A 5,646-nucleotide genomic window follows, 5' to 3' on the forward strand; every position below is an offset into this window, starting at 1 on the left:
AACTCTTTAGAAGGTGTATATCAACGTGGGATTGATCCTAGATAGCAAGAACAAGTATTAAATTCAAGGCACAAATTCTAGTCAAGTTGAGAAAGCAAGTGTTTAAGGTAAAGTTTAATCTTCTTTTGCATATATTATGGATGGTTTGTGCATGTTGTAGTGTGTATAAATGAATGAAATCCATGGAACTTTGTGTGTTGGTGTTGAAGCCGTGTAGGGGCTGTCAGTGGAAATGGTAAATTGATTTTGCTTGGTATTTTGGTTGTTGTTGTTATGGATTTTGTGATGAAAATAAAAGTAGTTGATGGTTCAAATTGGAGTTGAAATCATTGGTGGGCTGTTGTAGAAGTTAGTATGTTGTTAATATAGTTTCTTACGTTTATATGGATAATATTGTAGCGTATGGATTGTTGGTATAGTTCATGAATTTGGAAAAAAAGAATGTGTTGTTGTTATTCTTGTTGAACTTGAAAGATTATGTGTTGTATTGTGTGTCGGTTAGGCTGTTTTGAAGTGTTGTACGGGCTGTACGAGTGTCCTCGAGTCATGTTTGAATAAGTCTCGGGTTGATACTTGAATGCATGATTAGTGATGTTGGCTTGGTTGTATGTAGTTGGTTTGGATATAAGTGAAGCGTCATCTAATTATCTCGAAAGGAATTATTAACGTTAGGATACGTTTTGAATCTCTTCGTAGTTTAATCGTAGTTCTTGACATCTTAATATAGGTTGAGACACTATTGGGCAGCGTATACGTGTTGTGTTGCGAGTAAACGCTAAAGGTATGTAAAGCCTATCCCTTCTTTCTTTTGGCATGTCCTAGATGTAAGTAAGATACGATATGAGCCTTGGGGTAATTCTATTCACAAGTTCCGAGCATGATTTATGATTCTTATTTACTTCTTGATGTTAGAACTCTCAGGATAGTCGAGCTATTGCCCTCGAGTCTTTTATATGATTGAATAGTAAATGATGCATAAAAGTTCCTATTCCTAAAAGATTCTATAATGAATAATGTCCTTAACTTTCATGAGTTGTCTCGTATTGATTTGATACATGTCTATGATCCCTGAGACTTTCCTTAATATAGTTCGTAATGACATTTAGAGAGAACTTAATATGGCTATCATCCTGACACTCGAGAATTAATTAATCTACTTATCTATTGAGTCTCAAAAGATGATTTATACGCATATGGTTACTCACTACTCTGCTCGTGCATACTGTTATTACATCTTTCACTGAGTCCCGGGCCAGGACATGTTTTCGTGCACAGATCCACTACATTATTCACCGAGTCCCTCACAAGAGGGCCGAGACACGTTATATGTATATGTATATGATGATATGATGACATGACGATATGATGATATGGGGTTGGCGGCCAGGATGGCATATGACGTCTTTATTCACCGAGTCCCTCACTAGAGGGCCGGGACACATTATATGTATATGTATATGATGATTTTATTTACCGAGTCCCTCACTGTAGGGCGGGACACGTTATATATGCATATGTACGGATGATTATCTAATTATGTCACTAAGTCCCATAACGGGTTGGGTATGATATTGACACGTATGATTTATGTTCAAAGGTAAGCCTTGTGGTTTTCTGGTTATTGTACTAGTTTTCTACACTCCTTATTTCAGTATGATCCTGTTCACTATATTTCATGCTTTACATGCTCAGTACATATTCGGTACTGACCCCCTTTCTTCGGGGGGCTGCGTTTCATGCCCGCAGGTACAGACGCTCGTTTTGGTGATCCGCCAGCTTAGGATATCCATTCAGCTATCTTGGAGTGCTCCCTTGTTCCGGAGCTTAGCTTTTTGGTACAGATCCTTTTGTTGTATATATGTGTCTATCCAGGGGTACGGCGGGGCCCTGTCCCATCATATAATAATGTTGTTACTCTTAGAGGTCTGTAGACATATGTGTGGGTTTGTATATAGTTGGTGTACAGTTGTGTATGTATGATTTATGTTTGGGACGTCCCCATTCGTAGTGGCAGCCTTATCGGCTTGCGTATATGTATATATATATGTGTTTTGGGATGTTGTGTGTAGTGGCAGCCTTGTCGGCTTGCGTAGATATAAACATATATGTTTTGGGAGTCGTGTGTTATGGCAGCCTTGTCGGCTCGTGTATGGCGGGGATGTTCCCTTATATTATGATAGCCTTGCCGGCTTATGTACTATGATATCTGTTGAAAGTTGTAACTCCCCAGGAGACAGGTTGCTATGATACGTCTATATAATGCGACAGTTTGAGACGACGTCTTGCCTTTTTATTTATAAGTTCCTTATTATGCTAGTTGTGGATGATTGTAGTTAACAGGTGCATACGAGTGTCCAGCTCGGGCACTAGTCACGGCCTATGGGGTTGGGTCGTGACAAAAGTGGTATCAGAGCAGTTCATCCTTGGAGTGTCTACAGACCGTGTCTAGTAGAGTCTTGTTTATCGGTGTGTTGTACCCCACATCTATAAACAGGAGGCTATAGGACATTTAGGATGTTATCTTTCCTTCTTACTCTAGATCGTGCGATAGAGCTGTATTATCAGGATGATTCCTCCCTAACAGATTACTATGTTTACAGCGATGCCTTCAAAAAGCGATAGGCGCCGGAAGACGGCAGAGTCGGTGTTGGAGAGACCGGTCGGACCGGAGAGTTACTAGGGCCCGTGCCCGGCCCCGAGCACAGGGTTGTGCTCCGGTCGACGAGCTTTTGCTACCGTCGCTGCAGAGGAGCATAGGCGATGGCATTGCATCGGTCGGGCGGCTCCACGCCGGCTCCGGGGGTTCCCGATGCCGGAGCCTCCGGCTTCTCGACCAGGGGGCGGAGGATAGGGCTATGAGAGATGCGATTCGGTTCTTGACCAGGTTAGCGGCGGGCGAGGCCTCGCGAGCACGGATTAGGAGGTGACTATGCGGGGGAGGACATGATAGTTTGAGGGCCGTGATTTCTTGACTTCTAATCCCCCGAGTTTTACGGGTCAAAGCCCGCGGAGGATCCGCGGGGAGTTTGTTCGGCAGATGCGGCGTACACATTGAGGATAATTAGGGCTTAAAGATTGAGTCTGATTTGAGTTGGCTTCATGTCGGCTGCGTGATGTAGGCTGTTAATGGTATGAGTCACGGGAGTTGTCTAGGAGCGAGGATGCTCCTCCCGGCCCGAGCATGGGATGAGTTCGTAGAGGCCTTTACGGGCCATTTTCTGCTTCGGAGATGAGGGCGAACCGGAGTTGATAGATTCCTACATACGAGGCGGGGAATGGCGAGTGTTCGGGATTATGGTCTCGAGTTTGATTCATTGGCTAGACATGCGCCCACTATTGTGGCGACATGGCTGATAGGGTGCATCATTATGTGTGAGGGGGCACGGATCGTTACTTGATTGATAGCGTATGGTAATGGCTTCTCGACCCGGGTGAGTATTGCTCGAGTACGGGCATATGCACGGGGGGTAGAGGAGCGACATGGGGCGTCCGCCGGACGGAGAGATCATCACGGGGGCCGACCCGAGGGCTAGATCGGTGGTTATTTTGGGGGAGTTTCGGCGGGCGGCCTCGGCGGCGATATAGCGGATATCCTCCCCGGCCGGCACGGAGTGCACCCCCACGGTTCCGGGTAGGAGGTTTGATAGCACGGGGTATTCGGAGCCGGTCGAGCTCCAGGGCTTCGGGTTCGCAGTCGAGCAGAGGTTTGAGCCAGACGAGGCCATCTATGCCTCAGTGCCCTCGGTGTGGCAGGCGCCATCCGGGGGAATGCCGTCTAGCTACAGGTGCTTGTTTCGTTGCGACCGTCAAGGCCATATCATGAGGGAGTGCCTGTATAGGGGTGGTCCAGGTGGTGCAGCTCAACTGCGGGTCGATTCTTGGTTCGTCTTCGTAGCTTATGCGCCTATGGGGGCGGTATGCACCGTCATGTCACGACCCAACCCCGTAGGCCGTGATTAGTGCCCGATCTGGGCACCCAGACATATCTAGCGAACATTATCTCAAACATAACGAACGCGATCAAATATATAACGAGAGAGGAATAGCGATAAGGCTATATTTCCAATTTAGATAGTTCCCGAAAAAATTTCGGCGGACGCTTTCCTTTGTTTTATGGACTAACCAAAATAACCCCGCACACGAAAAAATACCAACAAAGGCCACACGGGGCCAACAAAAGATCATATACATAAGCGGACCGGCCGCCGCGGCGAACGGGGATCGCCCAACACCAGATACAAACACAATCATACGGAAGTAGGCACAACCCACAAAATATGTCCACAGACCTCTAGACAATCAAACAGAATCATATGACGGGACAGGGCCCCGCCGTACCCAAATAGTCCAAATATACATAAGGATAAACATGACAGAAATATATACCAAAATGTACGCTCCGATCAAAGGGAGCAACCCAATATAGCGAGAGAGTGTGGCCTACAGTGGAGGATCACCAACGTCTGTACCTGCGGGCATGAACGCAGCCCCCGAAGAAAGGGGGTCAGTACGGAAGAGGTACTGAGTATGTAAAGCATAAAGTACAAAAATCCAAACCGCAGGTGAAATGTGAGTACAAGGAGAAAATACCGAATCAAATATCAAACACTCGAACAAAAACATATGCAAATAGTACAAACAAAATCGTGCATAACGCTGGGAAATGTGGCTACCACCCGACAACGGTGCCACAACACAACTACTCCCGAAAGGTTTCAAATCTCCGTACAAACCCCAAACATATCATATCACACATAACATATCGCGACATACCGCGTCAACAAACAAATCATATCATCTCGCCATATCACGGATAACTCCATATACGGTAACCGGCCCTATGGCGAGGTCTCGAAAACCGAAACACAACATACTTTGAATTTATCGTAAGGCGCACGATTACAAAGCCGGCCCGGGAACCGGTGAATGAAGTCATAATAAGGCACGAGCGGAGTCGTGAGCAAACAATGCAATTGTATGTCAAAATAGCCTTTCAAAACTTGGTTACTTCATAAGTTAATTCGTTAACCAAAATGGTCAAATAATTAATTAGTACGGAAGTTTATTTCCCAAATATTTCCAAAGTGGTACGTATGGCTCCAAAACATAGCCTAGTATTTCATAGGGTTCAAAACATTATTTCATAAGGGACAATTACAAAATCGAAGATTCTTTATCGAAGCTTATCCAAAGAGAGATCCTGGTAGGACAAATAAGGCATCTCGGAGTTAGCGGGCCCACCTCGGGTCAAGTCGAGGTGGCAACCATAATTTACGGACGTTTAGAGTCTATAATATCATACATAAAGATTTCAAATTAAATTGATCACCCTTACGTAGGTTTCGAACGTTTGATTGCTTTCTAGCCAAAATAGAGTCACTAGGCTTCAATTGAACTGAATGAATAGTAGCCATTTTATAGATCGGATTTCGGAGCGAGAATTGCCCCCGGGGTTCCGATATTAACCGAACATACTAAGACATGCCAAATGAAGGAGTGGGAGCTTTACATACCTTAGATACGTCTTATGCTCGCCCAAAACTCAAGTCCCGTTTCGTTCAAAATGCAAATGGTCAAAGTTACCAATTAGGAATCTTAAGGCTTAAGAGTTCATTTAACTTTGTTTTTGTCTATCGGAATTTCGGC

This window comes from Lycium ferocissimum, chromosome 8 (assembly GCF_029784015.1).
Source record: "Lycium ferocissimum isolate CSIRO_LF1 chromosome 8, AGI_CSIRO_Lferr_CH_V1, whole genome shotgun sequence".
Classification (NCBI taxonomy): Eukaryota; Viridiplantae; Streptophyta; class Magnoliopsida; order Solanales; family Solanaceae; genus Lycium; species Lycium ferocissimum.